Source organism: Cervus canadensis, chromosome X (genome assembly GCF_019320065.1).
Source record: "Cervus canadensis isolate Bull #8, Minnesota chromosome X, ASM1932006v1, whole genome shotgun sequence".
Taxonomy (NCBI): domain Eukaryota; kingdom Metazoa; phylum Chordata; class Mammalia; order Artiodactyla; family Cervidae; genus Cervus; species Cervus canadensis.
In genome coordinates, this window is record NC_057419.1 from 97,434,494 (window position 1) to 97,447,480 (window position 12,987).

A 12,987-nucleotide genomic window follows, 5' to 3' on the forward strand; every position below is an offset into this window, starting at 1 on the left:
AAAGTAATACTATTTTGTCATGAGCTAGTGAGAAAAGAAATAAAGTGACCCTCCTCCTTCAAGGCTTACTGTACAACTGAAAATTTTCGTCATTTGAAAATGGAAAGTGATGGGAAAGGAGAGTCCTCACAAGACACACATACAAGCATGCTGAAAATCAAGAGTGCACACAGGCCAGTCGTAGTATGCTCAGGTTTCTAAGGGCAGTTTTGTCTCAGCAAACATCATGTACCACATTAAATGAACATTTTTAAAATTTGTGCATAATTGGTAAATTGAATTTGTTTAAGAGCTTTATGAACAGCAGAGTTCATATTTAGTTTTGTTTATATTTAAGAAATAGTAGTATAAAAATTAACATAAATGATTGGGTCTGAGAAAGTTTTTAAGAGTTCCCTTAAATATATTTTTCAGTTGAGAAACAGTGATAGAAATAATGATGCAGCACATAGAGTATGTGCACTATGTGTATAATGTTTACTTAAATATATGATCTAGGAGTTGATGACTGTTGTGCATCCTTCCTTCTTACTTCACTTCAATTTGCTTGGTTAGTTCCTTGGGGATACCTAGTCTGAATGCATTTACCCAATTCATCCTTCCCTACCATTATAATGAAATGGAATAATTCTAATATGTATATATTAGTTCCCTACCTTCTTTGAGGGGCTGGGCCTGGAAGGCAACCCTGGAGTGATCTACCTTCCTCAGATGCATAACTTAGTACCCAAAGAGATGATGGACTGCAAGAGGGTTGTGAAGAGACTGAACAGGATCAAGAATTGCCAAACAATCTTTATCATTTTGGTTACTATTGGATAGAAATATATTGAACTTGACACAATGATCTGTGATCTAATCTTTATAATTTTTCCATGTGATTGATGGATGCAAATTGTAAGTGTGTATATATCTATGTCTATACCTAGATATATTAGATGTGCTGTGCTGTGCTTAGTTGCTCAGTCATGTCCAACTCTTTGTGACTGTAACCTGCCAGGCTCCTCTGTCCATGGGGATTCTCCAGGCAAGAATACCAGAGTGGGTCACCATGCCCTCCACCAGGGGATCTTCCCAACCCAAGGACTGAACCCAGGTCTCCCACATTGCAGGGAGATTTTTTACCACCTGTGCCACCAGGGAAACCCAAGAATACTGAAGTGGGTAGCCTATCCCTTCCCGAACCAGGAATCCAACCAGGGTCTCCTGCATTGAAGGCAGATTCTTTATTGGCTGAGCTACCAGGGAAGCCCCAGATATATTTGATTATATATATATATATATATATATATATAAAATCAGCTCCCCAAGTATCACCAACACAACTTGAAAAACAAAGTTTGAGTATATTACTTATCACAGCAAGGGAGAACATCTATTCCATAAAGATATGGCAGTGTCTCAGAGGGAAAAAGGTAAGGATAGAATTGATTAAAATAGGGTGTTTGTTTTAAAGTAGAGATTTCAGTGCAGAGACTTGACTAGGATTGAGTAAGATTCATGACACAACAGTCCAAGAGTGGTGGAAGCAGCAAGCCAAGAATTGAGGTAAGAAATTCAGAGAATCTTAGGGTGCAAACTTTGTCAATGCTTTCTACTGAAGAGCTGGTGGGTCTTTTGGGAAATTCTTATGAAGGGTATTCAGTATGTGGTCAGTCACTCAGTTGTGTCCAACTCTTGCAATGCTTTGGACTATAGCCCACCAGGTTCCACTGCCCATGCAATTTTTCAGGCAAGAATACTGGAGTGGGTTGTCATTTCTTCCTCAAGGGGATCTTCCCAACTCAGGGATCAAACCCATGTCTCCTGCATTGCAGATTGATTCTTTACCACTGAGGCATCAGAGAAGCCCTACTGGGTCTGTGTCTATATTAATTTTTTTGCATGTGGATGACCAGTTGTTCCAGCACCATTTGTTGAAAAGAGTATCTTTTCTCCTTTGTCAAAGATTATTTTTGTTGGTCTATACTAGGACTCTGTGTTGTTCCACTGATCTATTTGTCTCTTCTTTTGCCAATACCACACTGTTTTGACTGCTGTAGCTTTTATAGTAGGTTTTCAAGTTGGGTAGTGTCAGTCCTCTGACTTTGTTCTTCAACATGTGTTGGCTATTCCAGGTCTTTTGACTTTCCATATAAACTTTAGGATCAGTCCATCGATATCCACAAAATAATTTGTTGGGATTGTGATCGGGATTGCATTGAAGCTATAGATCATTGGGAGTGCTAATGTAAATAGTATTGTGTTTTTCATTTCAAACGCCACTTGATCATTGCAGGTATATAGGAAAGTGACGCTTTTGAATACTAACTTTGTTTCCTGGGGAAGTTCTTGGGATGAGCAATCAAACTGTGCCTGGGCAGGACAGTCCTGAAAATAAAGAGATGCTCGTGAAGACAGAGGAACAGCAAAGTTATACTAATATAGACAGTAAGCATAGTTTTGGTTCTCAGAGTCCAGGCTGAGTGTGGGGATAGGCAGTTTGGGCTTTCAGTTTTCCCTTAAATACACTATTAATATCTAAGGTGTGACCATTCTGGATTTTCACTGTTGTTTGGGGTATCACAATCACATGTCAAGTTTGTCTATAGTTGTTCTGGTCCCCAAGTTTCCCACAGTGGTTGTTTATATCTCTGTATCAGGCTTTTCTGCTCTTCCTGCTATATAGCCATTTGCTAGATTGTTTGTCATAATAACAGCTGTGATAGAGATCACAGATCTGAAACTGAAAAACAATACTAAATACTGAAAGAAGTATTATGATCAGAGTTTATATGTTTGATTATGATCAGAATTCGTGGTCCACTTTTCAGTCAGGAGCTATGAGTGCCTATATTAAACCAAGGGGGTATATCCCATCCCTGATCTGAAGAGCCTGCCAAACCAGCTATGGGGTTGTTCTCCAAATTACCCAAATTCAGATTTCTTGGTTTACTTCCTGATTTTTAGTAGTATCAAAGATCTCAGAGGACTTCTTTCATGGTTAAGAATCCACCTGCCAATGCAGGGGACATGGGTTCAATCCCTGGTCCAGGAAGATTACTCATGCCACAGTGCAACTAAGCCCATATGCCCTGCACTCTAGAGCCTGCAAGCCACAACTAGAGAAAACCTACATGCAGCAATCAAGACCCAATGCAGCCAAAAATAAATAAATATCGGAGAGGACTGTAGGGATGTAGGCACAACATCCTACTGTTAAATTAGCTCACGTTCTCCCTCAAGAAGCCAATTCTATATCTAAGGTAGTTCAATTCTGAACCATGGCCCATTCAATTGCATGAACTTCTGGGGCATGAAGTTCTATCATTTTACATGGTTGTTATTAGTTTCATAAGGCTGCTATGACAAATTGCCACAAACTTGGTGGCTTTATTCTTGCACAGTTCTGAAGCCTAGAAATCTGAAATGTGGCAGGGCCACACTCACTCCAGAGGCCCTAGAGGAGAAATGGTCCTTTGTTTCTTTCAGCTTCTTGTAGCTGCCCTTGCATTCATGGACTTGTAGACTCATTTCTTCAACATCTGCCTTCATCACACTGCCTTCTTTCTGTGTCTCTCAAATCTTCCTCTGCATCACTTTTTAAAAAAATATTTATTTATTTATTTATTTGGCTGTGCTGGGTCTTAGTTTCAGTATGCAGGATATTTAGTTGTGGCATGTGGGATCTAGTTCCCTGACTAGAGATCTAACCCAGGCTCCCTGCATTGGGAGCTCGGAATCTTAGCTGCTGGACCACCAGGGAAGTCCCTGTCTCACTTTTTTAAGAACACTTTTCTTTGGACTTAGGGCCTACCCAGATAATCCAGGATAAGCTCTCCTCTCAAAATCTTTATGAATATTTTTGGCTTAATATATATTGCAATATTCACAGATTTCAGGGATTAAAGGTGGAAATATCTTTCAGGGTCTACCATTCAGCCCACTGCAGTAGCATTGTCTAGATCGCTTGATATTCTCTGAACCACAGCATGTAGGGTTTGCTCTACTTTCTGTGCCTTTTATAAAGCATGAAATTAAGGGGCCTGAGAAAAGGAAAAAGAAATCCAGAATTCCAAAAAAGCAGTTAGGGTTTCAGTCCTCTAATTGGAGACCCCTCCTTTTTTTCTTTTTTGAATTGTCTGTTTATCCTTTTTCCTAGAAGACAAACTAATGGAGCAAAATGTATATCAGAGCCAATTCTGATAATGCCAATTACCAAAGTTTTAGACAAAATATCTATAACAACTGAGTATACTTTCATCAAAAACAGTAAATATTACATCTGATTTACAAAAAAATAGAAACAATTTTTATAGAGGAAAAAACTGAAAGATAATAATAGAGATATGATGTACATTCTATACCATGAATATACTAAACATACAGGAAGAATATATATTTATAGAATATCAAGAATACCAACTAGTTCCTGATCTTAGAGGAAATGCTTTTAGGTTTTCACTGTTGAGAATATTACTTGAGTCAGTTGGTGTAAGGTTGATGAACCTAGATTCTGTTATACAGAGTGAAGAAGTCAGAAAGAGAAAAACAAATACCATATATTAATACATGCATATGGAATCCAGAAAAATAGTACTGTTGAAACTATTTACAGAGAAGAAATGGAGACACAGACGTAGATAACAGACTTGTGGGCACGAAGGGGAAAGGGAGGTTAGGACAAATTGAGAAAGTAGTGTTGACATATACACGCTATCACATGTAAAATTCATTAGTGGGAAGCTGCTGTATAACACAAGGAGTCCAGCCTGGTGCTCTGTGACAACCTAGAAGGGTAGAATTGGTGGGGGGGTGGCGCCCAAGTGAGAAGGGATATATATCATATATATACACACACACACACACACACACATATATATATATATATATATATATATAACTGATTCACATTGTTGTATGGCAGAGACCAACATAACATTGTACAGAAATTATCCTCCAATAAAAAATAGAATAGCAACTAAAGAAATTCAGTAAATCTGGAGCAGATACAACAAAACCTATATTTCAATGGAACTCCATAGGTTAAGTCTGATACACATCCTCACTTAAAAGCCACAGGCTTTGAAGATGCTAGATTCAAATTAATAAGAAGTAAGGCTGTGGCCAAGAAAAGGTTTATAATAATAACTAAAATTATAACGGACGATGCTAAACTGCTTTTGCCTAATATTCTCAGGCAAAGTACCACCAGAACTCTGATGAATAGAAATATCGTGGAGACCAAGAGCCTTGAGAAATCTCTAGATTATTTTCCATTTAGGATACAATTTCTGACATTTTTATGTTAGTGATATTTTGCCCATACAAATGTAACTTAGGGGAAAGTGAGCATCTCTTCTAATTAGACAACTCTTCCTATGCATCTCATCAATAGTAACACTAAATAAACATAATAGTTTCTAGCACCTTTTTCTAAGGTAAAAGAAAGAACAAATCTTTGACTGACCGAGGGTCCTTTGGAAAATATCAAAGATAGCTTTAGGTGCAAAATATATCCTGAAAGTTATTTCATTTAATTTTACATTTAGGATTCAACCTTAGGAAGAAAACAAAATCAAAAGTCAAGAAATTTGAATACTTAAAATAGGCTAGTTGGTGAAAAGAAACAGTATTTGGCTATTCATATGAAGGGAACAATAAAGCATTTAAAAATAAACACAGAAGGTAATATGACTCTCAAGAACCTTAGCTCCTTCATAAGTGAGGAAGCTTTGTTTTCTTAAATAATCAAGGACATGATTAAAGTCAACACAAAGCACAGAATTTATTCTGGTAAAACATGAAATCTTTTTTATTTGGAAGATTACATAAAATAACCCTTCACATTGTAGGTGAAGAAAATAAACAATAAATAGTGTCATGTACTATTCTAGGCCCTTTAAATACAAAATAAATGTGACACACTCTAAACCGTCCAATATTTTACAGCCTAGGTAAGGAAACAGGTGTGATTTTTTTTCTTAAGTGAAAGAATGTGGCAGAGATTGCTAGTTGTTTATCCCTTTCTCCCCATTATTTCTAAGTGATAAAACCTGATTTTCTTGGATGGGGGGTGCGGCTATGAACCCAAATAGGAAAAAATGTAACTTCTCAGCCTTTCTTTCAAATAGGGATGCCCATGTGACTAAACATAGGTCAAAGGTACGTAGGTGGAAGTTGTTGGGTGGGGCCTCCTAGAAAGTTTCAAAATTTTGTCTTGTGTATGTGTATGTGCATGTGCACATACATGCACTGGGGTGGGGGAGGAGGAGTGAGAGTGCTTATGAAGTTGTTAAGCCGGGAGGCCATTTTGCATTACCTTTTTACTCATTCTTGCCTAGGACATGGGTGTGATGGCTGGAGCTACAGCAACTATATTGTTACATTGAGGAAATTGAGCTAGGAAGGCAGAGCTTGAGCTTGGGAAATAAAGCATAAAGATGAAAGGAGAAGCTGTAACAATACTGAACTGCCTACTTTTGGATTTTTTTATATAATAGAAAAATAATGGGTTTCTTAATGACATGAAAAAACAATTGTTAACTTATGCAACATATTATTATAACACAGTGAGATGCAAGGTCTAAAAGAGGTATGTATAAAGACCTATGAGTGCACATTTAAGGAAAGGATGAATTCTGTGTAGGAAAAAGGAGACTGGGAAGGTCTTTTGTCACAGAGGGAGTGACATTTGGCTTGGGATTTTAGAATATGCATATCTGTCAACTAGGCCGGAAAAGATTGGCATTGTGTATCAACAGTGACACTGAAATTTCATATTTCCATGGTGAAACTGGTGAATGTTGAAAGATAGATGAAGACTTTGAAAATGTTTTTATTAGAAATGGATAATGTGATAATTAATCATTTACAATCTTAGAAACCTTTAAGGGTTGATAGGCAGAAAATTTTTGAGGAATACCAACAGAGGGTACTGTTATAATAAAATTTACATATCTACCCTCATAGAATTTTCTTATTATTTCTGAAAATAAGTTATATTATCCTCCTGTATAATTTTACCCATTCCAATGCTTTAGTACTTCAAAAATTTTAATGAGTAATTCACCATTCTTTGCTCTTACCAAGACTTCATTTAACAATGATTACAGATAAGTTAGGAAAGTCATTTCTTCTCTTCAGTATACCTGTGTTAAGCAAGTTAACACAATATTCTTTCCTATACTATACTGAAAATCTTGTACAGAACTAAATTACTGAACAAGCTCTATAAATACTGAGATTTATTTGACTACTGTGGAAAGGACTTTTCAGAAACAATAGTTTTCAGATCAGTATAAATTTTTAAATAATGATATTTTCCTCTTATGAAATAGGAAGTGTTTATTTCAGTTACCAAATCAAAAACCAACACTTAAAAGACTTTCCATAATCTGATTTTTTTCAAGGGAGGATAAAATCAATATATTTAGCAAAATAACAAGTAAAAAGGAGTTGAAAGGGTTCGAACCCAGGTCTCCCACATTGCAGGTGGATTCTTTACCAGTTGAGTCATAAGGAAGCCTGAAATAATAAATAATAACATAGAATATACAAATAAATACATGCAAATAATAAATGAAAGGGAATTAATGATCAGAGGTCACACTAAAAGGAATATATTAAAATACACAGAGAAATAAGTTTTCAGATATGTTTGGGTCTTAATTTAGATGGAAGTTAATTGAGGGGATATTCCCAGTGAAAAAAATCACCTTGGCTCTTTTAAGCCAGAAGAATGGATTTAGCCAGCTGTTTTGGTATGGTGGTTTTACAAAGGCTTTATAATAGGATTTATGTGTTCGAGGAAGAAATTGAATGTGATGCCAGAAGTAAAGGATTTTGTATGTCTGCAAATGTAAATTTAAAAATCTGATCATTTTTAATCTGAACACTTTTTCAACCTGAACCCTATTCAACCAATACCTACAGACTTCTACAATATTATGATCAAGGTTTATAATAATGACCCCAATATGTCTTCTGAATTATACCAGAATTATTTTAGGATATATTTTTATTATTTGGAAATTGGTAGTCTTGTCTTTTTTTTTTTTTTAACATTTCTAGCTTAATCGGAGTATCCTTATTAGATACACAACCTTGGGCTTGTTCTTGGCCATCTTCAGTAACAGCTTACAGTCAACAGAAATGAAATAGCCAATAACTGATCAATTTAAGATTCATGCTATTAGAGCAGGAATATCTATCACAAAATAATTATAATCTAACCAAAATTTTAACAAGTCTTGAATAGCTTTTTCTAACAATTATAAGTTTTTCCCCCATAGTCTGTAGTGAAAAAGAACTACAATGAAGCATGAATGAATTTACTTCCTAATTTGAGAGAATGTGGTCTGTTGATGTCAGCAAGACAAGAGAAGTTAGGAATAGGCTGGGCCTCATTTTCATTTGTTAGGTTGCAGGGGTGTGTGGGGAGCATGAGTCTTATAACAGTACTGAAGCTTTTATTCTGCAGAGTGCAATTATCTGGAAAAGGAAGCAGCTGTAGTCAGCTGCTAACACCCACAGCTGCTGGGGGAATCAGTCCATCTGCCTTGTAAAGGGAGCCTGAACTGGTCACCAGCAGTGTGTGTACCCTACAGTATAGAAACACTGTCAAATGTGTATTAGGACCCCAGATGAGCCCTTAAAAACATATAACTGAAAAATACCACAGAAAGCACGGCAGAACTTGAACACAAACTACATATGACAGTTTCTAAAATTACATTATAAGAACATCTGGGATGAGATACCGGGAACACATCTCCCTTTCTAAAATTGGGTTTAGGAATAAGGAATATCCTCTCCCCTTACCTACTCTCTTTGCAAAGCAATAGCAGCTGGTGGTGACTTCTGTGATCAGGGCAAGTTGCCCAGCAGTCAAAGAACCAGATTGGTAAGAATTTGAGGCAGATGAAGTCTCTGGAATGGGAATATGGGTTTAGGATGAAAGGAGCTATAAGTATAGGGTCTCTTGTTTATGTCTGAGATCTGCACCCAACCTCTGCTTTATTTCTACTGGCCCTAGAGACACCCTTGCCGGCTTGTTTTCCTTCTGTTGACACTTATGCTTTGCGCCAGGAAAGATTTCCTGACCTCTGGAACTGGACCTCTCTCAGCTTTACCCCTATGCTGACACTTTCTAATAGTCTGACACTAGAAGTAATGGGGGAAATTAATTTCTAATTCTATCCCTCTCCTTTATCTTTTTAAACTTAGCCACTGGAAAATTCCGTGGACAGAGGAACCTGGAGGGCTACAGTCCATGGGGTCGCATGACTGAGTGACTAACACACACACACACTTTAAAAAAAAAAATTATAGGTGTGCTCAGTTGCTTAGTTGTGTCCAACTCTTTTCAACCACAAGGACTCTAGCCCACCAGGCTCCTCTGTCCATGGGATTTCCCAGGCAAGAATACTGGCATAGTTGACCCACGGTGTTGTGTCAGTGTGATGGCCTATATGGGAGAAGAATCTAAACTTAGCCATTTTGAGTAGAAGACCAAGCCAGGGACTTACCTGGCGGTCCAGTGGTTAAGACGTCATCTTCCAATGCAGAGGGTGCGAGTTCAATTCCCAGTGGGGAGCTGAGATCCCACATGCCTCATGACCAAAAAAGCCAAAACATAAAACTGAAGCAGGGACTTCCCTGGTGGTCCAGTGGCTAAGACTCCATGCTCCCAATGCAGGGGGCCTGGGTTCAAGCCCTGGTCAGGGAACTAGATCCCACATGCCATAGCTAAAAAAATCATGCATGCCCAAGATTATTCTATGTGCCAAAACTAAGACCCAATACAGCCAAATAAATACATATTTGAAAAAACCTGAAGCAATGCTGTAACAGATTCAATAAAAACTTTTAAAAAATGGTCCACATTAAACACACACACACACAAAAGACTATTCGTGCTATTGTTGGGGGTTGTGAAGAAAAAAAAGACAATTTGATTCTTCTGCAATTCAAGCCCAAAGGCTTTCCTGGGTGTGCAGGATAATGAGTTCTGAAGTGCCAAAAGGGAGTAAAGAAAGTTAGGGAGCTACAAAATGGGTACAGGCGTAGGGACAAAGCAGTACTTGGTTTACCTTCAGCAAACTTGGGGACTTACATTCTTCTTCCTTACCAGTCCCTTTACCATCAGCAGCCTTTCTCCTGAAAAAAAAAAAAACAACATTGTGAACTGCCTGAGCATCAGTTGGGAAGTGGGAGTAGGTAACGTGTGGAGCAAGAATAACAAGACCCTGGTACTGTAGGATCTGAGGGAAAAGAGGTGATTCCTTTTTTGTTTTTATCTAGGAAAGAGGAGATTTCCCTGTGCTCTTGGGCTGAGGTAGAAATACCTGATTCTACCTGCTGCTAATGTGGAAATTACTACCACTTTGGCTGGAGTCAGAATAGTATATTAAAGAGTCTCTTGGTGCCATCCTAAAACAAGAAAAATCTTTTATAATATCCAAGCTTTAGAGAATGATGAGGTGAGGAGGGGATCCTGGACCTTTTATCTCCGGTGGTCTTAGGCAGTATGGGCAGTAATAGGGCCTCTGTGGCAGGGTGGGGCACAATAATTGAGTTCATTATGACCTGCTATTTTAGTCATCTTTGCAGCCAGCCTTCAGGGAAGAGACCCTTGCTTTATTGTCTGCTGTCCTTCTGCCTCTGAAGAGAACTTAGCCTTCCTGACCTGCATGGATATTGAGGGAACTCTTATGGAAAAGAAGAGCACTCACAAAGAATTTATGGCAGTTTTCTCAGTGATATTTGAGAAGGGTCAAGTCATATCTAAAAGGCCTTCCCTGGTAGCTCAGATGGTAAAGAATTTGCCTCCAATGCAGGAGACCTGGGTTCAATCCCTGGGTCAGGAAGATCCCCTGGAGTAGGGGATGGAGACCCCCTCCAGTATTCTTGCCTGGAGAATTCCATGGACAGAGGAGCCTTGTGGGCTATGGTCCACAGAATCAGAAAGAGTCGGACACAACTGAGCAACTAACGCACACAAGACAAATCAGAGTTTTAAGTCTTGGCTCTATTTGTTAGTAGCTCTGAGTTATCTGCAATCTCATAGTTCTGAATTTTCTTAGTTGCTTAGAAAAACAACGAGGAGGGGAGAGAAGGATAATACAGCTACTACCAATGATCATGAGGATTAAACAACAGAAATGGATGTAAAGCACTTAACACAGTACCTGGTCCACAGATAATCAAATGTTAATCAAGATTAACATTTGCTATTTATCAGCTAGAAGGTCTTAGCTGAGGAGACATATCCATCAACATCAATCATTGTAATTTTTATTCCAATATACCACTTAACTCTTTGCTAGGCAATGTTCTAGGTGCTGCTTGCATATGACTTTTAAAATTCTCACTACAACTCTAGAGGCAGATCTTACTATTATACCCATTTTACAGATGAGGAAGTCAATGAATAGCGTGATTAAATCCTTTAACCAAGATTCCATGGTTGGATAAATGGTAGAGTGGAGATTCAAACCCAAAAAACCCGGTTTACAAAATCGGTACCCTTAACCATTGAGGCATGCGGTTAAATAGTCAGACAAGAACTAAAAGGAGATGGGAAATGGAGGGTAGAAAAGGCACAGGATCAAGGTGAACAGTCAAAAACAGCAAATTTAGAGTGCCAGTTGGTTCAGAAACTTAAAGGCATCATTGTGAACTGTTCATGTTGTCAACTTAACAAGTATATTAAGGTCTTATTTATAAATGAGTAGGTAAGCTTACTGGAGAAGGCAATGGCACCCCACTCCAGTACTCATGCCTGGAAAATCCCATGGACAGAGGAGCCTGGTAGGTTGCAGTTCATGGGGTCGCGAAGCATCAGACATGACTGAGCGACTTCACTTTCACGCATTGGAGAAGGAAACGGCAACCCACTCCAGTGTTCTTGCCTGGAGAATCCCAGGGATGGGGTCGCACAGAGTCGGACACGACTGAAGTGACTTAGCAGTAGCAGCAGTAGCAGGTAAGCTTACAAGCCAATTTACAAGCAAGCTGCAAAAACGAGATAACTATAACTGAGGGACCTGCTTGCGTGCTAAATCGGGTCGGCCTCTGTGCAACCCTATAGATTACAGCATGCCAGATTATTGTTAAAGTCGACTATGGTTGTTTTACTGTCAATTTCTCTTTTGATGTCTGTTAGTGTTTGTCTTATGTATTGAGGTGCTCCTATGTTGGGGGCAAACATGTTTACAATTGCTATGTCTTCATCTTGTATTGATCCCTTCATTACTATGTAGTGTCCTTCCTTATCTATTGTAATCTTCTTTAGTTTAAGGTATGATATGAGGATTGCTATTCTATCTTTCTTTTTTTTTTTTTTTTAAATTTGAGCAGCTCTACTTTTTTTTTTTTTTAATTTATTTATTTGGCTGTGTAGGGTCTTGCTTGCAACACATGGGCTCTTTTTTGTTGCTCCTCATAGTACATGGACTTCCTTGCCCTGGGGCATGTAGGATCTTACTTCCCCAACCAGGGGTTGAACCCACATCCTCTGCATTGCAAGGCAGATTCTTAACCACTGGGCCACCAGGGAAGTCCTCTATCTTTCTTTTGATTCCCATTTGCATTGCAAATATTTTCCATCCTATCACGTTCAGCCTATATGTGTCTTTAGGTCTGAAGTGGGTTTTTTGTAGACAGCATCTACATGGGTCTTTTTCTTTGAAGTTAATGTATTTATTTTAATTGGAGTCTACTTACTTTGCAGTATTGTGGTGATTTTTGCCATATATTGAGTTGAATCAGCCATGGGTGTACATGTCTTCCCCATCCTGAAACCCCTACCACTTCTCTCCCCATCCCATCCCTCAGGGTTTTCCCAGTGCACTGGCTTTGATTGCCCTATGTCATGCATCAAAGTTGGACGGGGGATCTATTTCACATTTGTAATATACATGTTTCGATGCTAGTCTCTCAAATCATCTCACAGTGGCCTTGTCCCATGGAGTCCAAAAGTTTCTTCTTTATATCTGTGTCTCT